At 44.2% G+C, this 27,310-nt stretch overlaps 2 long non-coding RNA genes across 2 annotated transcripts; one reads left to right on the plus strand and one right to left on the minus strand.

The window, feature by feature from the left end:
- On the minus strand, positions 1-27,310 carry LOC307019224. Its single transcript, XR_013802604.1, has 3 exons — positions 27,202-27,310; positions 26,790-27,025; positions 1-19 (listed from the first exon to the last, which is right to left on the minus strand). It is a non-coding gene; the product is annotated as an uncharacterized lncRNA (long non-coding RNA).
- On the plus strand, positions 20,260-22,910 carry LOC307019226. The gene is made up of 2 exons (XR_013802605.1): positions 20,260-21,705; positions 21,892-22,910. It is a non-coding gene; the product is annotated as an uncharacterized lncRNA (long non-coding RNA).

Consider the following 27,310-nt stretch of genomic DNA (forward strand, 5'->3'; position numbering starts at 1 on the left):
TTTGCGCCGCATGAGAACCCTGGAAGAATTGTGAAAGATCTGCAAATCAGCAAAAAAGTCATCTAATTTCACCCCCCTCCACCCCTTAGTTTCCGTCAGAAAGGATCTGATCCTCTGGAAAGAGTACTCCTCTCCCTTTGCTACCTCAACGATGTCAAAGAAAGACTCACTGTCACTGTCCTCTTAGTCCTCTGAGACTCCCTCTGGCTGAGAGGAGGAACACAGGAACACAGCGACTCCCTCTTTGACACCTTCCCTTTTTGAGCCACACTTCCTTTGCTCACTTGTTCGTTTTTCCTTTTAACAGGTAATCTTAACAAATCCTCATCCATTACCACATCCTCTAGAACAGACTCAGCCACTCTGGCTGCAGTGTGCTCACTATCTGCTTTCTGTGTGACCCGAGTGTCAGTGTGTGTGATACTGTGTGTACCGGCTGCCTGTGTGCTTTCTACGCGTGAAACCGTTGGCTCTGCCACGGACCGACTGACCTGCGGTTCCACCAGCGGCGTTTCCGCCACGGGCGCGGGTCCGGCCGTGGTCAAAGCAACCGGCAGCGGCTCCGCAGCTGGCGCGGACCCCAGCACCGGCGGCCCGGCCTTGGACAAAGGGACCTGCAGCGGCTCCGCCGCGGGCGCGGACCCCAGCGGCGTGAACCCCAGCACCGGCGGCCCGGCCGTGGACAAGGCAACCGGTAGGGGCTCCGTCGGGCCGGCTGCGAGCGCGGACACCACGGGCGCGTCACCCGCCCTCTCCGGGCACGCGCGGATCAGGTGTCCTGCCGCTCCACAACCATAACATTTCTAAATGTCAGACGTAACATGGACAGTATACACAAAATCATCCATTTTAAACTTGAGAGCTAGATTAAATTCCCCTTCATCCTTCTTCCTTCTTCCGGACCATAAGCACCTGTCTCCTAAAAGACACAACGTGCTTGAGGTGCGGGGATTTACAGCCCAGGGGGATCAACTTAATGGGAGACGCAAGCTGCCCCTGTCGAGCCAGCTCTCTCTCTCCAACAACTCGTTTCTCAGAAACGGGGGTACATTAGAGATGATGCCTTTTTTAGCTGGAGTGACAAGGGGTAGCACGGGTAACAGCGTCCCTTTAATCACTAGCCCACTCTCCACCAGCAGGTTAGCTTTCTCCGTGCAGTCTAAAAAAATAACCACTGCACTGTTCATGCGGGAGGCAGATTTAACTCTGCCATATCCCACCACAGCCCCCACAGCCAGACCGCACTACTCCACCGACACACCGACAGGTGGAGAGACCTTGATGGCGTGTTGGTGAGTCAGCTTCTCTAACCTAGCGCAGCTGCCACGGAACGCCATGCCGGGCGGCGTGACTGCAGCTGCAGCCGCTAAGACAAACAATTTACCAGTGCAACCAAACAACACCACCAAAAAACAAAAAAGTCGGTGAAGTGATGCACAAAGACATAAACTATCACCCAGACAAAAGTGAATTGTTAACAATGGTTTGAAAAGTTGTAAACTTTAAACGATCGATCTCCGCTACACTCACACACAGAGAGAGAGAGAGAGAGAGAGAGAGAGAGAGAGAGAGAGAGAGAGAGAGAGAGAGAGAGAGAGAGGACACCTTTATCTATTTAATATAGATAAAGTAAGAAATCAATCCAATGTGTACTATAGGACAGTAAAAAAAAAAACAGTTTAAAAGGAGAGTGATTAGTAAAATATGCATAAATAAAAAGAAAGAATGCTAAATAGGTAACATAAGATGAGAATAAACAAGTTGAAATGATTTGTTATTGGTTGTGATCATATTCTAAAGATGTTTGGATTATTGAAAAGTATACAGCTCCCTTTCATATGAGTGTTGAGAGCTGTATCCAGAAATTCATGTTGTGCTCAAAGTACACCAGATTGATGCATTTGACTTGAAAAAATCTTGCAGGATGTGAGGTCCAACCCCAAATAAAGCAGGTTCAAGTAATTAAATTGCATACATTTTCTTTTAGTAAACACTGAAAACGGGTCCAACAGACCCAAACAGCACACAAAGGTTAAAGGTGTTATGGTTTAGGTGTTTTGCTTTCTCCTCCTCCCCTCTGTCTTCTCTCTCTCTCTCATGTGCAGTGTGATGATCGTTAGAAGGCTCAGCTGGTTCACAATGAGGAGCACCTGTACTTATCTAATCAACTCCTCCATAAAACCCTGGTCATGTTCACACTCCAGTGCCAGATAATTCCGTCTCACTCGGTAGAGCTGAATGTCGTAGTAGCCTAGCTTAGTGTGATTTTCTCTTGCTGTTTTTGTTGAAGAGTAACCTTGTTTTTTCCTCTGTTTTTCCAGTGTCTGCTCGAGCCAGCCTGAGTCCTGCAGCCGCCACCAGCGTGAACTAGATACACCTTCATTTTGTGGATTGTTTTTTTAGTTGCTTCTTTTTTCCTTTATTAAACTTTGTTAAAAGACTGAATCCATCTGGTCGCTGCCATTGTAGGTCCTGAACTTTGGACCCAGCCCTAACAGAATTATCTGGCCAAAAAACATGGACCCGGCAGAGACTGATTTTTTTAGGCAGGCCCTGTCCTCACAGGGGGCGCTCGTGGGTCAGCACGAGTCCGTCCTGAGAAGCTTGAATGAAAAGCTTGACCAACTCACGACGGGTATGCAGCTGAGCGGCCGCATGGAAGACGTGGCGACCCGGCTTACCCAAGATCCTGTTCCATTCCCTCCAGCTCCCTCTCCCGTTTCACCGTCTGCTCATCCAGCAACACTGAGTCCAGGCCTCCGGGAGCCACATATTCCCATCCCCGCTAGGTATTCAGGTAATCCAGGGACATGCACCAAATTCCTTCATCAGTGCTCCTTAGTTTTCAGTCAGCAGCCAGTTACATATGCCTCTGATCAGTCGAGAGTAGCTTTTGTTATGAGCCTTCTTTCTGAGAGAGCCTCCGCTTGGTCGCTGGCCGTTTCTTCCAACAAGCCTTACCCGTGTTCAGATTATAATGCTTTCTCCGGAGAGCTGCGTAAGGTTTTTGACCACCCTGTTAGGGGTAAGGAGGCAGGCAGCCAGCTTCTCTCTCTCCTTCAGGGAAGAGACTCAGTTTCCCAATATGCCCTGGATTTCCGTATTTTAGCTGCAGAGTGTACTTGGGACCAAGCGGCTTTACAGAGTGTGTTTTTAAGAGGGTTGGCGGACGAAATCAAGGACGAATTAGCCGCTAGGGACGAGAATTCCGACTTAGAGGAGTTAATTAGTCTGGCTATTCGTCTAGATAACCGGTTGAGGGAGAGACGTAGGGAGAGGTCAGTCAGGCAGAGGGCCTTCTTCCCTTCCCCATTTCCTGTGTGTCACCAGCTGTTCCTCGCCCACCTCCGGAGCCCGCCATTGTTCGTTTACCGTTTTCGCCAGCATCTCAACCCACGCCTCACCAGGAGGAGCCCATGCAGATCGGTTGGATGAAGTTGACTGAAGCAGAGCGCCAACGCAGGTTCCGTCTGAGGTTGTGTAACTACTGCGGACAAGGGGGTCATTACATCGCGGGGTGTCCCGAGATGCCAAAAGAGCGGGCTCATCAGCCATAAGGGGAACGCTGGTGAGCCATTCTTCCATTTCCTCATTCCCTGGTCGTCGTATTCAAATCCCAGGTATGCTACAGGACACATATCCCCTCCAGATCCTCATTGATTCTGGTGCTGATGACAATTTCATTGACTCTGGCATCATCTCTAAATTGTCCATTCCCACTATTGAACTGGCTAATTCCAAAGAAGTGTTAGCATTAGATGGCAGACTATTAGCTGAGGTCACACACCGCACAGCTCCCATTACGCTGACCATGTCCAGTAATCATCAAGAGACTGTAGAATTTTTTGTTATATCCTCTCCGCTGTCACCTGTTGTCCTCGGTTTACCCTGGCTAACGGTTCATAATCCCCAGATAGATTGGGCAACTGTTTCCATTACTGGTTGGAGTAATCACTGCTACTCACATTGCCTAGGATCAGCTAAAACTGCATTTTCTTCCCCTAGTCCAGCTGAGGAGGTTGATATCTCATCGGTTCCTAGCGAGTACTATGACCTTAAACTTGTGTTTAGCAAGGATCGTGCCCTCTCTCTGCCACCACATAGGCCCTATGACTGCGCTATTGAGCTGCTCCCTGGTGCCCCCTTACCCACAAAAAGACTGTACAACCTCTCCAGGCCAGAGAAAGAGGCCATGGAGAAGTATATTGTGGAATCCTTGTCCACTGGCATCATTCGTCCTTCTTCCTCACCTGTGGGAGCGTTTTTTTTTCTTTGTGGACAAAAAAGACAAGCCCCTGCGCCCTTGTATTGACTTTAAAGGTCTAAATGACATTACCGTCAAAAACAAGTATCCTCTCCCGCTCATTGACTCTGCTTTCGGCCCATTGCATGACGCTGTTGTCTTTACTAAACTTGACCTTAGAAATGCATACTCCTTAGTTCGCACCAGAGAGGGTGACGAATGGAAAACAGCATTTAATACTCACCTGGGCCATTTTGAGTATTTAGTCATGCCTTTTGGGTTAACAAACGCTCCAGCTGTCTTCCAGGCCCTTATAAATGATGTTTTGAGGGACATGCTAAACCACTTTGTCTTTGTTTATCTAGATCAGGGGTCACCAACCTTTTTTAGGGTGAGGGCTACTTTAAAAAAATAAAACAAGTCGGGGGCTACTTTTACTCCTCTTTTTTTTGTTTTTTGCAGTGTATATATTTAGCACATTTTAACGTTAATATGCTTACCTTTAACCTTTGTGTGCTGTTTGGGTCTGTGGGACCCGTTTTCAGTGTTTACTAAAATAACATGTTTGCATTCTAATTATTTTAACCTGCTTTATTTGGGGGTGGACGGGCCTCAGCTCCTCTAGGGGGGTCCGGGGGCGTGCTCCCCCGGGAAGATGTTTTTTAAAATGTTGAAGTGAAATGCTGGTGCACTCTGGTGTATCCATAAATTCTGGTGAATTTGTGGATACAGCTTTCAACACTCATATCGAAAGGGAGCTTTATACTTTTCAATAATCCAATCATCTTTAGAATATGATCACAACCAATAACAAATCATTTAAACTGGTTTATTCTTATCTTATGTTACCTAGTTAGCATTATTTCTTTCTATTTATGCATATTTGACTAATCACTCCCTTTTTAAACTGTTTTTTTGTTTTTTTTACTCTCCTATAGTCAGTGATGCAAACACAGGTATGGTGAAAAAAGAGAGAACTATTCGAAGCAGAAAAACAACAGCGTAATATACCATCTGACAATGACAGATTTTTCTTTTTGGATATTTTACAAATCACTCCCCTTTCAAACTCTATTCTTGTTATTTTTAACAACTTTTTTTTGTAACTGTCATATAGTATTTTATACCTGTTAATAATTGAGTCTCTAATGTCTCATTAATAACTATAATGATCATATCAAGGTGTGCCTTAACCTCACTGAGCTGAGGTTATTTGAGCCTCTCAGGAGAGAGCTCTCTTCCACCTGGTTGTAGAAAAGCTCTTTAAATTCGTTAGCATAGCTAGCTAACCAGATGTTAATAACAACAGATCACCACTGTGCTTACAACTAAAGACACAGCCTCGCAAACACTGCGGCATGTGTACGGTTCCTTATGGGTACTGCAATATTTGAAGAGCTGGAGCAGCGTTCCGATGCTCTCCGTTAAACCTTCCAGACGAGACATAACCACGTGAAGACCTATGGTGGAGACACGTTACGCTCGTGTTGTGTTCAATGAACCTGTCCTTGGCCAGGAAAAACAGGCACTCGCTTGTTTAATTATTTTGCGATCTAGATTTCTTCTTCTTTTTTGAAGTGAGAAGTTGTGGACGGACGGACGGACTGACGGACCCCCCCCCCCCCCAAAACGAAAACTCTTCGGTTCTCCACGAATTACACAAGTCACCCAAATCAGCGTTAAAAAAGCGGGAGGCGCCGAAAAGCGACTAATTTGCATCACTGTATAGTACACATTGGACTGATTTCTTAATTTATCTATATTAAATAGATAAAGGTGTGCTCTCCCAGCTCTCTTGCTCGCTCTCTCTCCCTCCCTCCCTAGCTCGCTCTCTCTCTCTCCCTCTGTCTCGCGCTCACAGAGGCTGTGTGCTCCTCCGTGGCGATGACGTCTTGCGTTAAAAAATAATAATACACATATTTGTAAAGTGGGGGGACACAAACGGGATTTCGAAAAGAGCGGGGGACATGTTCCCCCCTGTACCCAGTGGAAACTACTCCATGCGTGTGTGTGCATCAAGTGCAATAAATATATATGCAAGTTGCAACACACAGAGTAAATCTCTGCCCCTCATGTGCTGTGTAGGCTGGCACGACTAGGCTGTTCAATGGGGCTGATGTGTTATGTAGATTCTGCCAAAAGGAAAATCAGAAGGGAGGTGCCACATTGCTTTTCTTCCCGACTGCAACTCTGGACCCGCAAATCAAGCAAGAACGTGATTGGTCGATATTCATTGTGGGGCTGGCGGGAGGACGGGTGTTAGATAGATAGAGTTATATTAAGTAGATAGAGTTCGCTATGATTTAGGTTTCGTTTATGCATAGGGTAGATTCTTTTAATTACATTTCCTTTTTTGTTTTGTGTATTTTATACATGGACTTGCTTGGCGAGCTATTTTTAGAACATGCCCCGCGGGCGACTCACGTTGCCCCTGCGGGCGACTAAGTGCCCGCGGGCACCGTGTTGGCTACCCCTGATCTAGACGATATCCTGATTTTTTCAAAGTCTTTAGATGATCATGTTTCTCATGTCAAATGTGTGCTCCAGAGACTCCTTGAGAACAGACTGTTTGTTAAGGCTGAGAAATGTGAATTTCATGTGTCATCTGTTCAATTTCTGGGTTTCATCGTTGAAAAGGGGCAGTTAAAACCTGACCCAGCTAAAGTGAAAGCAGTTTGGGACTGGCCAGTTCCTTCAACCAGGAAGCAGCTGCAGAGGTTCCTCGGATTTGCAAATTTCTCTAGACGTTTCATTAAGAACTACAGTCATATTGCTGCTCCTCTAACCCAGTTAACCTCTATCAAACTGCCTTTTGCCTGGTCCCCTGCGGCCGAGTCCTCTTTTAGTAAACTAAAAGATTTGTTTTCCAGCGCTCCTTTCCTCATTCACCCAGATCCAGAACTCCAATTTGTGGTGGAGGTTGATGCCTCAGATCTAGGTGTCGGGGCAATCCTTTCCCAGCGCTCGTCCCAGGATCATAGACTCCACCCCTGCGCCTACTTCTCTCGACACCTCACACCTGCAGAGAGGAACTATGATGTGGGGAATTGGGAACTTCTAGCCGTTGTGCTAGCCCTGCAGGAGTGGCGACACTGGTTGGAGGGTTCTGTATGTCCGTTTATCATTTGGACCGATCACAAGAACCTGTCCTATTTACGTTCTGCTCACAGGTTGAACTCCCGTCAGGCTCGGTGGAAACTGTTCCTTGGAAGGTTCACTCTGACTTACCGCCCTGGATTAAAGAACACCAAGCCAGATGCTCTCTCCCTCCAGTTTTCACCCCCTGTGGAAGAGAGCTCCATTGAGACCATCATCCCTACCTCCTGTGTGGTTTTGAGCGGCCAGGTGGGAGATCGAGCAGACCGTTCAGGAGGCCCTCCAGGAACATCCTGCTCCAGCAGCCTGTCCTCTCGATCGGCTGTTCGTATCTTCCTCCGTGAGATCTCCAGTGCTCCAGTGGGGGCACTCTTCTAAAGTTGCCTGTCACCCAGGTTTTCACAGAACTTTGACCCTAATCCAGCTGAAGTTTTGGTGGCCGACCATGTCTTCTGACACCAGGGCTTTTGTCTCTGCCTGCTCTGTCTGTGCCCGCAGTAAATCCTCTCACCGTGCTCCAGCTGGCCTCCTACGCCCTTTACCCATACCTAACCGACCTTGGTCGCACACTGCTGTGGATTTCGTGACAGGACTTCCTCCGTCAGAAGGTAATTCAACCATCCTCACCATTGTGGATCGTTTCTCCAAGTCTGTCCATTATGTCCCCCTGCCCAAGCTACCCTCTGCTCTGGAGACGGCAGACCTCCTAGTGTCCCATGTTTTTAGGCTTCACGGCATTCCCCAGGACACTGTCTCAGATCGGGGTCCCCAGTTTGCTTCCCGGGTTTGGAAGGCATTCTGTCAGGCACTGGGGGCCACTGCAAGTCTCTCCTCGGGTTACTATCCACAGACTAACGGTCAGGCAGAGCGGGCCAACCAGAACCTGGAGGCAGCCTTACGTTGTGTCGCTGCCACTTCCTGGTCTTCGCACTTGGCATGGGTAGAATACGCCCATAACTCCCTGGTCAGTTCCGCCACAGGTGTGTCCCTTTTTATGGTCTCTAACGGCTTCCCGCCCCCATTGTTCCCCAGCCAGGAGACGGAAGTGACTGTTCCCTCAGTCCAGGCCAATCTCCGTCGTGCCCACCGAGTCTGGCGGGAAGCCCGAGCAGCCCTCACCCGAACTGCTGCCCGTAACCAGAAGCTGGCAAATCGCCACAGAACCCACGCTCCAGACTACCAGGTCGGCCAAAGGGTCTGGTTATCTGCTCGTGACCTACCACTCCAGACTGAGTCGCGCAAGTTGGCCCCAAAATATATTGGTCCATTCGCAATTGAACGTGTCATAAATCCCAGTGTCGTCCGCCTTAGCCTTCCTCCTGCTGCTTTCAAGATACATCCCTCATTCCACGTGTCTCTGCTCAAGCCCTTTGTCTCTAGTCCACTCTCTCCTCCGGCTGACCGTGGTCATGTTCACACTCCAGTGCCAGATAATTCCGTCTCACTCGGTAGAGCTGATTGTCGTAGTAGCCTAGCTTAGTGTGATTTTCTCTTGCTGTTTTTGTTGAAGAGTAACCTTGTTTTTTCCTCTGTTTTTCCAGTGTCTGCTCGAGCCAGCCTGAGTCCTGCAGCCGCCACCAGCGTGAACTAGATACACCTTCATTTTGTGGATTGTTTTTTAGTTGCTTCTTTTTTCCTTTATTAAACTTTGTTAAAAGACTGAATCCATCTGGTCGCTGCCATTGTAGGTCCTGAACTTTGGACCCAGCCCTAACAAAAGGTAAGCATATAATAATGTTAAAATGTGCTAAATATACACAAAAGAAAGAGGAGTAAAAGTAGCCCCCGACTTGTTTTATTTTTTTAAAGTAGCTCTCATCCTAATAAAGGTTGGTGACCCCTGCACAATAGAGTGGCGAAGTCCCTCTCCTCCCGGGGGACCTCCATGGGACCTTATTTCGGAAAAAGTATGTATTGAAGTCAATGGAGAGAGAAAGATTATCTTTTGTTGAATTGTGCAACGAATTACACATATGATGTTTGTCAATTTAAAAGATAATTTTGCAAGTCAAAAAAATTAAAATGTGCCGTAAAACTGTGAAGTAAGGCAAGGCAAGTCAGAATCAATATAGATGTTTTTTATTTAAAAGAAAAATCAGATTGAACATAGTGTCCGTCCAAATATTATTTTTTACCTTCAGTGAAAACTACCGTTGGATGATGGGTTAGTAGACTAAAAGCTTTAGGAATCCAAAGTACAACATATAATAAGTACCCTGTATCAAGATTGATGCAAAACAAGTGATATTTGACCTTTTTAGAGAGGTTTAGCAAAAAAAACTCCACCTCTGAGGTGATTTGGGTGGAAATGGGGGTTTTACCGTTTCTATGGAACCCATTGGTCGATTGTGGTGATTGACATCTCTTTCTGACCGTTAGAGCCAATAGAATCGAAGGGGAATCTCCCCACACACACACACATGGTAAAACAAAAAGGTGGGGGCTTCGCGCACGCAGTTTTGCTCCAGAGTGAAGCTGTCTTTGCTCTGACTTCTGAAAACCGAAAAGCAGGTTTATTGCTCAAGGATTATCAGAAATCATTTCAACGTGACACAGACACATTGGATCGTTTTTATCGTTTTAATGCCATTGAAGACCACTTTTGAGCAGACTACAACACAGGTGAGCCATGTTAGCGTTTTTAGCTACCTAGCTCCATATGTTTTGATGCGTGTTCTTGTTATTATCTCCGAGAGTTCGTATAATTGAGTGATAATGAGGGTACCCCTTAAATCTGTGTCTCCTCACGATGTGAAACGATTGGTTGGATGTGCAGCAAAGATAAATAAGGTTTTGTGAGTGAATTTCGGTGCAGTCATCTGTTAGCATTTTTCACTCGTTGATAATTCAGAGGCTAAGCGTTAGCTTTGTGGATTTAAAAAAAAAAAAAGAAAGTAAAATGATCATTTAGATGAGTTTCTTTCCGTTACATGCAGTGTGAGAAAAAGTTTTTAGAGAGTACTTGTCCATGGACAAGTGAGTTTGGCAATTTACTTGTCCGAATACATTTTTCACTTGTCCAGAATGGAAAATATGGCAACACACATGCTGCAACCTGCCTGTGAGACAGAGTCCAACCACACATGTCCAACACTATAGGCCTAATAATAATAATACATTATTTTCATAGCCTATAGGCGTAAGCTTTTCTACAACTTAAAGAAGCTTGCACGCTTACACATGTCCTGCAATACACATGCTGCAGCTGCCCAGCTGCTCACTGTTTGTAAAAGTAAATAAATAGTATGTTAATTTCAATAATGTACTTTCTATACCCTGCTTCATAAACAATACTGACATCCCTGTGCTCCTCCGAGTCTGGGGGTCCGGGGATGTGAGGAAAACGCGAGGACACAGACAGGGAGGCTGTTTCACTTCATAAAGGAAATGGCGGTCAATATTAACAACACAGGAGCTAAAACGCTTAATAATCTTCATTACGTGTTAAAGAAAGAACATAAGAAAGTTTGACAAAGATGAGGCTGTTAAACGGGCAGCGGATCCGCTGTGTGTAGAAAGAGAGAGAGAGAGAGAGAGAGACGCTGAGCTGCAGCGATCAGCTGATCCGGAGCATAGAGAGAGAGAGAGAGCTGCGGTCCGCGGGGTTCGGCCTCGCGTCCTGTCCTCACAACTCTTATTAATCCCGGGACCTGACAATTGTTATTTGTTCCTACTCGGAACCGAGTTTTGCTTCCCAACCCTGCCACTGTGCTACACGTCCCGCCACGCCATGCCCCTGTCTCAGTACAGAAAGCGGCGAGATGCATTTCCTTAGGAATTGACAAGCAGAACCGAAACTAACATTTCTAAACGAACAATGTCGGACACGGACAATTTGCGAATGAGTTCTGCCTTTTGTAAACTTTAATTTGTCAATAATTTGTCAATAAATGAGGGCGAAAAACGTCACTTGTCCACCGGACAAGTCAATTACAAGATCTACTTGTCCGTTATTGTAAATAACACGTCCCGGACGGTGGGACGTGTGCTTTTTCGCACACTGACATGGATATAAAACATTCATAGCTTATTAAATGAACATGCCCTTAGACACTGTTTCCTGCAAGATGTTGCAGGAGGCCCCCGGTACCTCCGGTGTTTCATGTTGTCGTTGCTGTGGACCTTCTTAATACCTTCGAAAAAAACGTTTCATACTTTTTACTAGCCTTAATTTTCGCTAAATTGATTTATCAACTTTTAATACTTTTTAAGACCCCGCGGACAACCTGATAAATGCTCTGTAGTTGATCTGATTGAAATTGTGATTTTAAATCTCAAAACCGCTACTGTATCTGTCAGGCAGAAACTTGGGACAAGTCATTTGACAGAAACCTTAAAACTGAACTAACTGACTGCTAGGGTTAACTTTGATTTAAACATTTGTAGAATACTAAGTAGGGGTGCACCGAATGGGAAATTCTTGGACGAAACCGATACCAAAAATAGGAAACAGTTGGCCGAAAACCGAATGCCGAAAGGCCGAAAATGATTAATATATATATATATATATATATAATGTATACATTTTTTATGTTGTTCAGCTACCTGATTATGGAAAAAGACATGATTATGGCAAAACTTAAATAATAATCACTATTATGGGTCCATAAAACATTTATTCAGCACTTTTGAATGCATACAGTACATTAATTCCAAGTCAAGTGCATTTTCTTTTCTCTGTAGGATAACTACAACAAAGTGCATTCAGAACAAAGCCAAGGTGCTTTAAAACAGCATAAACATCTAGGCCAGTAGGCCTACAACAAAATAGTGTAAATAAAGACTGTAACAGCCAGGCCTTCAACAACAACAAATGCACCTATAAGTTTGGTAACCTAACGTGTTGTTGTGATGACGTAATCAAAACGCGGCGACAAGCAAAGGGCATGCCATGCTCGCGGCTGGCTCACAGCCAACATGTCTGCCGCTTGGAGATATTTCAAAATATCAGAGAAAGAGGCGCGGATTGCGATTTGTAAAACTTGTTCAGCTGACATTTCTCGAGGGGGTGTGACTGCAAAGACTTTCACCACTTCGGGATTACTCCACCACTTGAAATCAAAACACCCGGACAAATATGCGGATTATGATCGACGTAACCCTGTTCTCTGACATTCGGTGGCCGAAAGCCGAAAGGGCCTTTTTAACCATTTTCGGCCGATAATTTTCGGTGGCCGAATATCCGGTGCATCCCTAATACTAAGAGCTTTATTGAGTAGGTATAACTGTATTAAGGGTTATACTCATAACTTTATAACTTAGGGTTTAATGTAATTGTAAAACCATTGTGTCACTGAAAAGACAATAACAACTCAGGAGGGAGCCAGTCTAGATTTCCTTTTGAGGGCCACCAGCTGCAGAGAATTAACTAATTAAAGGGGCGTGTGTCTTCTCGCAATTATCACTGGCCCCGTGTATCTCCTAATTGATATAACCGGCCTGCTCGTCTATCCCACAAGCTCCACTGAGATCCAAATCTAGTTTCAGGTGGCCTGTGGAACTGCCAGCCTAAGGCTGACTTCATTTCTGGCTACGCCTCCCTGCAGTCTTAGTGTTAATCTGCCAAAGAAGGGAATGTTACTTGCTCACTTGAATGTGTGTAGTTTGAGGAATAAGGTGCATGAACTCTGCCATTTGGTAGAATCAAATAATATACACATACTGGCTATCTCAGAATCACACCTGGACTCATCTGTTGATGATTCAGAGGTTGCAATGCATGGTTACAATCTGTTCAGAAAGGATAGAGATAAGAATGGTGGCAGAGTTTTGATCCATGTACAAAATCATATTCCAGCTAAAGTACGATCCGACTTAATGAAAAATGAAATAGAAGCTTTATGGTTACAAATACAATTGCCAAATCTAAAACCCATATTAATTGGATGCTGTTATAGGCCAACGAGTGCCAATTCGAACTATCTAGATCAGGGGTCGGCAACCCCTGGCACGCGTGCCAGCATTGGCACGCGGCACCGTAACCAGTGGCACACTAGGAATAAGTGGAATAAGTGTGCAAAATATTTAAATTAATTTTCGGATCCTGAACGCGAGACCGCCGCCAGAGCGCGTCTCCCCGTTACCTGCAGAAGGAAGCCATGCACTTAACGCAGCCCCGCTCTCTTTATCTCCAGGTGACTTTCTGCCGCTTTCCTCCGTGGTGCAGTGCTGATCGTTTCACCACGGAGGAAAGCACTTCACTAATTGCAGTACCCATAAGGAGCTGTACAAATGACGCAGTTTTTGCGTGGCTGTGTTTATTTAGTTGAAAGCCCAGTGGCGATCTGCTCATCTCTCATCGAAATAATATGCTACAAAGGGGCGGACTGGCCATCCCAGACCGTAGTCGAGGAGGGCAGAAGCAACAAGCTTCAGGTTCAATAACCCACTTTAGCTTAAATGACTGGAGAGAGGCGAGCTGTTCTTGGGAGGCCGTTGCATTTATTTAGCTGTTCTTCTGTTTCACAAAATACAACACAACTCTGTTTTTCTGCTTTCCCGTTTCACTTCCAGAAACATACACACGTTCCCTCACTTTCGCTCTACCATTCACACATGCACAAGCCGCACCCCTCTCTCTCTCTCTCTTAAAGGGACAGCGATCTCATCTCACTCTGCATGACCCTAATATCATAACTTGTGTGTTCTGGAGAATCACAGAACGGACGATCGTCCTTATTATTATGCCGTTTAAACCAATTATTTAAATGTGTTTGTTAAATTCGGCATCATGTAAGTTGCGCTGACAGGTCCACACACTGCTTCCCCCGCAGCGAGGCTCCCCCGCCCTCCTGCTGATAGTTGACGGGCGTCAAGCTCCTCACCCCCCCCCCCCCCCCCGTTGATAATTCTCGATCGTTGGCACGCTGATAACATTTTTTTTTTTAAATGGCACTTCATGTCAAAAAGGTTGCCGACCCCTGATCTAGATGGTAGATAATACAGCTGAGTGTAATAGCGAAATATATTTCATGGGAGACCTGAATATCAATGCCTTCAATGAGAAATGCCCCATGTGGAACAAGATTGCACTAGCTGCCAAAATGTGTAATATGACTCAGGTAATAACATCACCAACCAGAAGGGCTAAAAATAAACATGGGGCTATTACAACGACCTGCATTGATTGTTACTATACTAACAGGCCAGAGCACTTCACTAAAGTGGTGTCACTCACAGTTTGCTTTAGTGATCAAAATCTAGTTGCTAAAGTACGCAAGACCAAAATACCTAAGGCTGGCTCCAAGATAAATTATAGAAGGTCTTATGAGGGGTTTAATCAGAAACAATTTGTAGAGGAGGTAAATAATGTGCAATGGTTTGATGTTTGCCATGAGGAAAACCCAGAAAAAGCACTGGGAGTATTTATGAAGTCTTTCATGGGGATTGCCGATCAGCATGTTCCTATGAGAAAATGGTCTGCCCGGTCAAAGTGTGCACCTTGGTTGAATGACGAGATGAGAAGTTTAATGTTTAACATTACTGTAAACTAAGAAATGCGGTAACCAAATTGAATAAATGGAGAAAGAGGGAATACTACATGCAGGAAATCAGTGATTCTACGAATGATGGAAAGAAATGATGGAAAATATTGAATAACATAATGGGGAGGAACTCAAACATGCATCCTTCCTTTATAGAAACCGAGGGTAAATTCATTACCAAGCCAGCAGATATTGCAAATCATTTTAATGATTATTTTACAAATAAAGTAGATACGCTGAGGAATGCCATGGGTGCAGTCGAGGACACAGTGTCACATCACATCATTAAAGATCGTATCATGAGGAAAAAGCAGTGCATGTTTGAATTCCACAATGTTACAGAAGAATATGTTGAAAATATGCTTTTACATCTGTCCGATGATAAATCTCCTAGGTAAACTGCTCAAAATGACGGCCAAATACAAATCCAAGCCATTGAGTCACATTTTTAATAAAAGTTTAGAGCAAGGCGTGTGCCCTGAAATCTGGAAGGAAGCCAAGGTCATCCCATTACCCAAGGATAAAAGAAAATCCTTTGCTGGTTCCAATAGTCGACCTATAATTCTCCTCCCAGTGTTAAAGTAAATTAATAGAAAAAATAGTATACACCCAAATTCAATACTACTTTTCAAGTAACAATCTGACAATGAACTACCAACATGCCTATAGAGATGGTCACTCTACAACAGGGGTCGGCAACCCCTGGCACGCGTGCCAGCATTGGCACGCGTAACCAGTGGCACACTAGGAATAAGTGGAATAAGTGTGTAGCTGTTCTTCTGTTTCACAAAATACATCACAGACCTCTGTTTTTCTGCTGCCTCGTTTCACTTCCAGAAACATACACACCTTCCCTCACTCTCGCTCTACCATCCACACACACAAGCCACACACCTCTCTCTCTCTTAAAAGGGACAGCAATCTCATCTCACTCTGCATGACCCTAATATCATAACATGTGTGCTCTGGAGAATCACAGAACGGACGATCGTCCTTATTATTATGCCGTTTAAACCAATTATTTAAATGTGTTTGTTAAATTCGGCATCATGTAAGTTACGCTGACAGGTCCACACACTTCTTCCCCGCAGTGAGGCTCCCGTACCCTCCTGCTGATAGTTGACGAGCGTCAAGCTCCTCAACCCCCCCCCCCCACCGTTGATAATTCTCAATCGTTGGCACGCTGATAACACATTTTTTTTTTCAATGGCACTTCATATCAAAAAGGTTGCCGACCCCTGCTCTACAAGTACAGCACTTGCACAAGTGACCGACGACTGGTTCAAGAGCATGGATTATAGGAGGCTTGTAGGAGCTGTGATGTTAGACTTTAGCGCAGCTTTCGATGTAATCGATCATAGTCTGCTGCTGAACAAACTCAAATGCTATTGCTTCGGTTCTGTTGCTATGTGTTGGATGGAGAGCTACCTGACTAGGAGAAGGCAGCGAGTCTTTTTCAATGGGAGCTTTTTTGAAAGTAAGGTGTTGCAGTGTGGGGTCCCACAGGGGAGTTCGCTTGGGCCTTTGTTGTATTCTATATTCACAAATGACCTTCCTTACGTATTAAATAAGTCCAGTGTAATAATGTATGCTGATGATTCCACAATGTACAGTACAGCATCAACATGCAGTGAGTTAAACAATCTACTTAAAATAGAGATTAAAGCCATAGCAGACTGGGTCAACAATAACAAACTGGTACTCAACATTGCAAAAACAAAAGCAATGGTGTTCGGATCCAGACATATGTTAAGCAGCAATCCTCAATTAAGCCTGACACTGGCTGGTCAGCCAGTGGAACAGGTAAACGAGAATAAGTTGCTTGGCATTGTTCTTGATTCTGGTTTACGGTGGACAAAGCAAATTGTCAGTATCGTAACTAAAATGGGAAGGAGCATAGCTGTGGCGAGAAAATGTACAAAGTATGTAACACCAACCACTTTGAAACAAGTCATTCAGTCTCTGGTTTTGACACATCTTGAGTACTGTCCGGTCATATGGTCATCAGCAGCAAAAACACATTTACAGAAATTACAAATAGCTCAAAACAAGGCTGACAGACTAGCTCTCCACTCTTCGAAGCGCACTCATATTGGAGTTATGCATAGAAACCTATCATGGCTTCCAGTTGAGAAGCGTCTGCAATGTCGTGTTATCACTTTTCAAAAAAATATCCAATCTAGCAAAAAACCACTGTATTTTTATGATCAAATAGTTTACACAAGAGACGAGCATGACCATAAGACTAGACAAGCTACATCAGGCCATCTACTAGCACCTAAACCCAGGACCAATGTTCTGAAATCTTCTGTGTCTTATAGAGCTATATAAAGGAATGGAACTCAATGCCAAACTACCTTGCTGAAATAGAGTCCAGAGCCTCTTTCAAGAAGAGATTGAAGGGCCATCTACTAATGACCATGTACCCTTGTGAGCTGTGAACCCTAATTTAATTTGATATTGGTGATGTTTTTAATGTTGTTAATGATGTCAGGACTTATGTCCTAAATGTTGCTGTATTATTGTTGTATTATTGTTGTATTGTTTTAAGTGTCTGACCCCAGGAAGAGTAGCTTTTGTCGAGAGCAAAAGCTAATGGGGATCCTTAATAAACATAAACATAAAAGTCTCTGGATTTCCTTGCTCTCACTGAGACCTGGATTACTCCATCCAACACATCCACACCAGCAGCTCTCTCCACAGCATATTCCTTCACCCACACACCCAGACCCACTGGTAGAGGAGTTGGCACTGGTCTCCTGCTCTCTCCCAACTGGAGCTTTTCCCTCTTCAAGCTACCTAACTTCTCTCCTTCCACCTTTTGAATTCCATGCCGTCACAGTAACCCATCCTATACAATTGACCATTGTTGTTCTCTACCGTCCACCAGGCGCCTTGGGAGACTTCTTGGAGGAATTAGATAATCTCCTCTCACAAATCCCTGAAATTGGCCCTCCCGCTGTACATCTCGGAGACTTCAACCTCCAGACAGGGAAGATATCTGAACTAGCATCTCTTTTAACCACCTTTGCTTTCTCACTGTCTCCATTCCCACCAACTCATAAAGCTGGCAATGTCCTTGATCTCATATTCTCAAGGAACTTTACTGCTTCTTCCAATGAATAAACCAGTGACTGTATTCGCCATGACACAGACAGTCTGTGGTTTGTACTTGTTTAACTTTTGTCTAGTTTCTGAACAGATATGAGGAGCTGTGAGCTCTGAGGGCTCACAGCTAACGGCTAGTGTTGGTTTTGTGTTTCGCATTGAAGATGACGTCACGGCTCCGCCTACACTGCGTCACTATAGTTACTGCCCCAGCTACTAAACTGTAATGGAAACGCAGCATAAAGTGAGCCTGGCCTACCAAGGCCTAACTATACAGTACTAAGCCGTGCGAGGCCCTGCAGTGGAAATACGCCATATGACTCGGGTGAATTCTCAACAGGTAGAAATTACTGAGGTTAAAGGGGTAAGCGCTCCAGAAGGAGAGCGAGTCCAACTCACATCTCCGGAAGGCCAAGATATTGTACGACTGGGGAGATGAAACATTTTGATTGCAAAGCACTATTGCCAAATGTTGTTCTGTAATGATCCACCTGATATTGTGATTCAACACATGTACTCTGCCACTAAGTGAATCATGCTGCACATGCAGGTGCAAATACAATTCCCAAAGCAATAACATCAAGTCACATTTTTAACATTTCAAACTTTGCAGTAAACCCTTTAGCAAAAATACTAAATACAATTTTGAAGGCCTTTATATCTTCTGCTTGCAGATTTTACCGTTAATGTTACTGTGACGCCGACAATTGAGCGGCCCAGACCAAGCAATGAGGCAGAGGCAGAACGTCCAAAATGATAACCCGGTGAGGGCATTTATTAAAACATGAACACATTACACACAGCCTAAATCCTGCTGCTCACGTGAGCACAAGCTGCAGCCACCAGGATCTCACACACACTCCCTGCCTCTAACAGACAGGGAAACAGAGCCTAAATACCCACACACACTAATCAGCAATAGGACCCAGGTGAGGGGGAAGGAGACAACACAGGGCACCAGGTGCACACAATCCAGCAACAGACATAACAGGAGGGGGAACACTTTTCAAACACAAACATATAACTGAACAGAAGTACACACATACAAACCCAACTAAACGCAGTCAGCACTTGAACAATTAATGCCACTTAACGCTTTGATGTCTACACCCCCACATATTTATTTGAACCCGGATTACTCTTAACCGCTGTCATTCTAGCATAAGCACTTTCGGCGCTCTCGCTAACTCCCCTATCTTGTCAGGTGGAGCCGAGGACCCGACCAGTACCTGCCAGACGACATTTCAATCAACACGGTTCAATCCTTCAATAAATACTATCTCAATAATCAGTATAAAATGTTCAAATATGCCATGCCAAACGGTACTGTGCAATCACGCTAATAAAAGTGCAAAACTGTTCACTAAAGTGCTGAGTTACAAGGCCCGAAGCCGTCAGTCCACAGTGACGAAGTTACCTTCGTCACAGATACAGTTCATCATCTTGCACTGCAAGTATGCCCACAACTTTTTTAGACCTCCAACATTTCTATAAACCCAGATTCTTGTGCTCACACACAGACTCCCACCCTCGTCCCACCGTCTCAGGCTGAGAAATCCGGAGCTGCAGCTGAGAAAAGATTGAGTGTGTGTGTGTGTGAGGAAGACGTAATATAACGGCTTCACGGTTTGGTCCATTTGGACCAATTGGGTAAGGTTATGTCACCATACCCAGGAAGAAAAAAAGTGGAAAATTAAGAATCTCCAACGAGGCATTCTGGGGCAGCATATGGCGCGTTCCCACCGGAGTACTTTTCACACAATAGTTCATCAGAACTCAGATATATTTGCGCTCACACCAAAAAGCCCCCTCAGCTAAATTAGTTCATCAGAACCATTTGTACCCCCTTTTCAGTCACTTTTCAGGGACTTTCGTGGGAGAAAAAGGTTCCTATGTCTGATTGGCTGGGCGGAATGCAAACCACGCCCCGTAAAATTCCCAAAAAGTGTTGTGAAGCCGCCATTTTATTATCCTCGCATTAGCATTATTAGCATTAGCTTTAGCATTAGCCCAGAGCAGAAACGCAGAGAGAATAACTTATGGCAACACAAAAAAAAAAAGAAGCTGCTGGGAGTCCCAGCAGCTTCTACTGAAGCCAGTCCCCAACTCCGGGGAATTCCGGCCGGGGACTTCGGGTGGCAGTATGCGCCGTGAAGTTGTTTGTGGCCTGCCAGCAAACCCAAAGCAGAAGAGGAAGAAGTGACGTTAGCGGGTTCATTTGCCTAATCCTCCCCCAGGAACTCATTGCGGTGTGAACGCGATCTGCTTTAGTTCATCAGAACAAAAAAAGTTCTCATTAACTATTGTGGGAAAAGAACTTGGTGTAAACGTCCCTATTAGGGATGTTAACGGTTAATCGACTATCGATTAATTGTCGAAAAGAATTTACTCGATTAAATTAAATTAATTGTGACTAATTGAACATTGTAATCTAAGACCGTTTCCCACAGGACGTACTTGAACGTGACCCGAGATTCTCGCGAGCCGCTAGAGCTAGACCTGTCACAAACTTGAGGCGGCAAAAAAACTAAAACAAACAATGATGAGGCGGTCAAAACGGAGTGGAGTGTGGGAGCATTTTAGATTAATTAACGATGAAAAAGACGCACAATGCAAACTTTGCGGTGCTACATTTAAATACAACAGCTCTACAAGTTCGTTAACATACCACCTGAACAACTTGCATGTAACGTTAGCCATTCCGTCGCCTTCACAACCTACAATTGCTGCTGTGCTGGGAAGGCGAGTATGCGACCAAAGAAAAGCAGACGGCATTACTCAGAGAATTTGCGGGATGATTGAAAGAGATATAATGCCAATTAGCACCACCGAGGCCGAGGGATTTCGGGAGCTGATACAATTCATGGAGCCAGGATATAACATCCCTTCGCGAGCGACCGTGACTTCCAACTTGGAAGCACGCTACGAAATTAAGAAGGCTAAGTAAAAACATGTTTGTCCGCGGCTAATGTGGCTCTGACGACGGATTGTTGGACAGCACTGACTACAGAAAGCTACATCACGATTACTTGCCACTATATTGAAAACGACTGGCAGGTAAAGTCGGCAGTCCTTCTTACGGAGAGCTTATCCGAGAGACATACAGCTGATAATTTAGCTGCCAAACTGAACCAGGCTGTGGAGTCATGGGGACTCACCGGCCGTGTAGTAGCCTGTGTGCACGACAACGCTCGGAACATTGTTTCAGCAAACAACCCCGCACGAGTCAGTTGGAAATCAGTGTGTTGCTTTGCTCATACTTTAAATCTGGCCGTCAATGACGGATTCGCTGCTGCTGGTGTCAACCGAGTAATTGGAGCTGCTGGCAGGCTGGTCAAGCACTTCAATCACAGCACACCAGCAACGAAAGCGCTAGAAGCAAAACAAAGACAAATGCAGCTACCAGCTCATCGGCTCATTCAGTCCTGTAAGACCAGGTGGAACTCTGTACATGCGATGTTTGGCAGACTCGTAGAACAGCGATGGGCCGTGTGTGCTGTGCTAACAGACCGCTCAGAGACCAAGCTTTCAGATGCGAGGACGCTGGAATTGAGAGACGACTTCTGGCAGCTTATGGAGGACATAGCGCCAGCACTAGAGGCTCTCCAATGTGCAACTACTGTAATGTCAGCAGAGACGGAGGTATCCATATCCAACACGTACCCCATCACATTTAGTCTGATTAACACGCATCTCAAGATGGCAAATGGAGACAGCAACAGAGTGGCGGAATTCAAATCTAAAGTGCGCACTTCGTTGGGGGAACGGATGAAGGTAAGCTATGGCCATTAATTAATTAAACTCTTCGATCACATTTGAGCTATATAACGGGGTGAATCACTTATCACCAACACATTGTCACAGTGTAAACTGCGTTTTTATGCAGTTGTACCCTTGTCATGTCAAACCTTATTAAATAAAACTCTAATGCTAGCTTTCTCCTTTATTTAATTTTAACAGGTTGAGTCTGAAGACCTCACATCAACAACACCAATGATAGCAACGATGCTGGACCCACGGCATAAGCACCTGGGATTTCTAAGCCCAGCAAGCAGGATCTCAGCTAATACCAAACTGCTTGAACTGGCTATGGAAGAACATGTGGACTCCACATCAACAAATGAAGCCACCACTGGAGATGATGTGCCAGTCCAGGGAGCTACACTTCAGAGACACACTTCTGCTATGACTCTTCTACTGGGTGAAAACTATACCACCAGCAGCAACGATGACATTAAAGAGGAAGTGGACATGTTTCTGAAGGATGCCTCACCACTCCTTGATTCCAGTCCCACAGAATGGTGGAAAGTCAATGAAGGAAGATTTCCGAGGCTGGCAAATGTGGCACGACGATATCTGTGCATACCGGGCACGTCTGTCCCATCAGAACGTGTATTCTCAGCAGCTGGCCTGACTGTAAACAGGCTGCGCACACGACTTACTCCTGACCACGTTAATATGCTTATTTTCTTGAACAAAAATAGAGGGGTCTAGGTCAGGAGCCTATTCAAAACACATTGAGACAGGAATGTTTTTGTTTCAGGAGAGGTAGCCTATATCTTCATTTGACTGTTCTAAGGGTCGCCCTCTAATGTTACTGTCACCTTCCTCAGGGATGATTTAAGTTGTGTTCAGAATATATTTGAAGTTTCCAGGGCTAGTTATCTTACTGTTACCTTTCTCAGACCAAAGGGGATTATAAATGCTGCTGCTAATGTTTCAAGTTTTACATATGTAGTTAACCAGATTATAATGTGTAGGCTTAATATTGTGTAGGCTAGGCCTACCCATATTGTTTAGATTTCTATTTAAAATTAATTTTATTTTGCTTAATGTTTCACATGCGACAGGTGAGCCAGTGCACAATTATTTTTTTATGTATTTGAATTTTCTGTGCTTAATTTATTTTGTTAAACTACATAAATGCCATTATCTGCACATTATCCTAACTGGTACAATAAAACATCAATTGTGCAATATAGCATGCATTTTTATTCAGTAAATAAGCAATATTTAGCTTTTTACGTTAAAGACACTATCGATACAGTGAGAAATTTACATTCTCAGGAAAAAAGCCGTTTATATCAGTTAATCGTTAATCGATCGATAAGGTCAATCAACTAATGATTAATGAATTAATCGATAATTTGCATCCCTAGTCCCTATAGACAGGTCTTTTTTGTGTTAGAGTTTTACTCGCTACAGGGTGTACTTTGAGGGTTTTTGACTTTGCAGACCGTTTACATGCAGAAAAAGCTACATAACACACAAGGGGACGGGTAATAACCGGAAAAGCATGTCATGGAGTTTTAAATAATTGTTTGCCCCACAGGTCATACAATTCCACTAGGCAAAAGCAAATGTTGCCAACAGAGAACCAGCAGAAATTGTTGCCACAATCCAGCCATCAAACTCAAAACAGGTGGGATATGAATGATCTCTTTCATGGCAGCACAGTTTCATTCCATACAGTTTTGCATGTAGGCCAGGGTGTGGGAGATGGTCAGAACATAAGCATTCACTCACTCCAGACATTTGCTTCAAAATGGCTTGCTTTCAGTAAAACATATTTCATAAAATATGTACACCCAGTCAATGTATAAACACATTTTAATACACAAACTGACTAGTTTGGGTTTTAAAGAGAGCACTCTTTGAGTAGTTCATACAAATCTCTATTATTAATACGAGAAGTATGTCAATGGAAATAAACACATAGCGACCGCACACCTATCAGCTGAGCACACTGCTTGCCAAACCCTCTGCACCCTGTAACAGGAAGTGGTGCAAATGTTTTGTTGGAGCTCTTGTCTGTAATAAAGCTCCAATCATCAAGCCCTATCACACATGCATCATTTGAACAACATCATGGTCTTAAAGAAATGCAAATCAAGTATTAGATACAATATGTCTTGTGTTGACTAATCTTAATATTTTACATGACGTAGTTACTCCACTTGTATTTCACATCTGCCTCCAAAAAAATTCACAACATAGGCACAATTATGTGTTCAGCATTCCATTACGTTTCCATTTCAATAGTTAAAAAATAACACCAACAATGGCCTTCTACTCTGGACGTCTTCCTTTAATTTTTTACTGATTAAAGCTGGAGGAGAGGCAGAAGGGAGAGAAATTATAAATGATGTCAATAGAGCAGGGCAGCCATGAAAAAAGCACCTCACCTTCAAATTACAGAGTGTGTGCCATGAACACATCGGAGCCTACAGCTTCTCAATAACTGACACAACAGAACATCATAGAGGACTTCATATGTCTACAAATCTTATGGGAATTTCCACTTGAATCAGGATTGTTATTCTTGTACCAAAGGTCAACAGCCACTGCTGACTTCATATACTCAATACCTCATGGAAGACCTTTGAGCCTTTAACAGCAGGGTGTAATGAACTTTACATAATGGCAAATAATCTGGACACAAATTATCACTGTCATGCAACTATTCAACTATTCAACAGCAACACAGTGGAGGAAACACTTCACAGTGCAAACTGTTGAGTGATAAACAACAGCTGTCAAAAGTATGTAGTTAGTGCCAGGGTATAGACTCCTCAAAACCAAGTAGGAGTACATTTAGTCTCAGAAGTGATTTCACACTCACTTTAAACAAACACACAAGTCAATTAACTGAGATTTGCAGGAGATCTTGAGTTGTTCACCCTCAACCCAAAGACTCTCCTAAGTTATGTGACTGAGTTTGTATAGCATGGCGGTGTTAAAGAATGTCAACTGTGGTTTAGCACAAACTGTGTAGGAGGGGGGGGGGGGGGGGGGGGGGGGGGATGGCTTCATTACTACCTGCTCCATCAGCTGATAGTGACATTATTCAAAAACCTACATGTTCCAACAACAAACAGGGCACTTTAGGTTCAAGCCAGACCTAAAAGGTCATGTAAGTGAATCCCCCTGGAAACAAGGGGCTGTCAGTGATATGCAATATACTGTCGATTGCGGAGCGGTTGATATAACAGAAGAGAGCACTGTAATGAAACTGACATTACCATAGACTAGATATGCATCACAATAATCTAAGCTCATGGATCATGCATCTATTCAAACTAAGTGACAACAAAATACTCAAAAATATATTTCTGTGAAATACAGGCATATTGTGGAGAACATTACAGTATATACCATGTATTCAACAGGTTGGCTTACTGTATTCAAATTAAACTGTGATGAGCAAAAGGGTCAGAAAGTGCAAAGGCTGTGTGAACGATTCAAAAGTCAACCCTCTAAAACTAAAAGAGCTGGCTGAATCCCTTATAAAGATCAGCTCAATACAAATGTAACCTTACTCTGGAATAGGATAATAATGCTTTGGTGGTTTTTGTGACCCTGCTCCTTTTTTGATTTACTATTATGCTCTTGATTAAGCTGTACAAGTTCACAACCCCATGGCCATTCCTGAAATTAGTACAATCTCAACAGGCCACACACATAAAATAATATATAACTGCTAATATACAACCGAAGTGATTCAAGTCATAATTCAATCATGTATGTGTGCCCTTATTATGCTAAAAAAAACAAAAACAAAAACTTTACTTGTATGTGTGCTTCCTTTATCTCGCCAACGCTGTCAACCAAATACTTCACACTTGGCATGTGTGTTGCTGAGGAGCCAAGGGAGTGCAGTGATGTGTCTAAATGTATTTGGATCAGTGGTTCTGTGGAAAACGGAGAAAACCTGGTCCACCCAGCTGGACTTTGGTTAACGCTAAGCTGTAAACATTCAAATAGAACCACATTACAATCAACACAAGAGCAAGGCCCCATCTCCAAACAGCCACTGCAGGACGACGGTCTGTTTTTTTTTCACAAAAGATTGCTTGTTGTGCTTTTCTTGGAATATTTGATCAAATGAAGATGCTTGAGTGTGTGGTTAACATAGTAGACCTTCATCTGTACCGTTAAGGTGCCTGGAAAGGCCAGTCACCATCTACGTGTGTCTGTCAGTCAAAACCCACTTTTTCAAAAGCCGTCAATATACCTGGGGAAAACATTTCATGGGGCTTTTCCTTGACTTTATTGAGGCCAGAACATTTTAATGAGTGCCTTAGCAACGATACTGAATCGACTGGTTGGGACAAGTGGTCGTCCAGCACCGGAAGGTCGGTGCTTTAATCCCCTGCTTCTGCAGTCAACATGTTGCGGTGTCCTTGGGCGAGACACTGAACCCTAAATATCTCCCAATGGAGCAAATGCCTGTGAATGTGAGCTCCTGGGTTGGTGCACTTTGTATGGCAGCCTCTGCCTTGGTGTGAATAGTGAATGCTGACTGAAGTGCTTTATAAATGCAGTCTATTTATGTATGTGTAGTATGTAGTGTTGCCACCGTAAATGTGTGCACTAGTATTACTTAAATGTGACACTGTACTATGTGACACTGCACTAGTATTAAATGTGAGTCTTTCTGTGTAATCTAAATAGCAAATGTAACTATTTGGATTACTTGGGTACGGACAATGCCCAGAATAATAATGTGTCTGTCAGGAAAAAGTGGTATATATATATTATTTGTTTTGTTGTTGTTATAAGTTACATTGTTTTAGCATTACGAAGAATCCAAGCGGCTAACATTGAACCAGTGTAATTTGTCAGTCTGTTATTAACGATACAACTCAACATGTCTTTGAATCGGATGTAAAAAAGGTGAATCAGCTGTGCAGTCACGTTACACTCTATGGTACGGTTAGCGTTAAGTTACATGTATGTGCAGGCCTTACTGCCAACACACACCATTAGGGTTCCGATGTTCAGTTCAAATACATACTCAGAGCAATTGTAATACAACAGTAAAAGCTGTATTAATAAAGAATAAACTGCATACTTACAATCCAAATGTTTCTTCTTCGGCCCCATGACTTCATGTGTGGTCGCCTTGCACACAGTCTTGGATATGGCGGAGCCGGTGACACTGTGCTGGGCGGCGGTGATCCGGTCTGTGATGCTCTGTCCAGACATCCTACCGCAGGTAAACCGGTACCCCACAAACGGTTCCTAACCCAGCGGGACAGGGTGGCTTTGTTAACGGTGTGGGTCTCCAAAGTCTTTGAGCCGCCTAACAACACTGAGACAGACACAGAGCAGAGAATGAGACGAAGGCAGGCAGATGCCACTGGTAGGCTAGCGAGTTAGCTAACTAACGGGAGACAGACTCCCACACGACTTCAGTTTCAGACGCACTGGACCGGCAGAACCCCGGCAGAACCCCGGCAGAACCCCTACACACGGTGAAATACCAACCCGGTCTTAGAATTGCTCCCTTCGCGTCTGCTGGCTCCTCTTCCCTTACAAGTCTCCCTCACATACCGTTACGTTAGGTAGACAGAATACAACTATATGTTACTTCCGG

This window comes from Notothenia rossii, assembly GCF_949606895.1.
Source record: "Notothenia rossii genome assembly, chromosome: 9".
Lineage (NCBI taxonomy): Eukaryota > Metazoa > Chordata > Actinopteri > Perciformes > Nototheniidae > Notothenia > Notothenia rossii.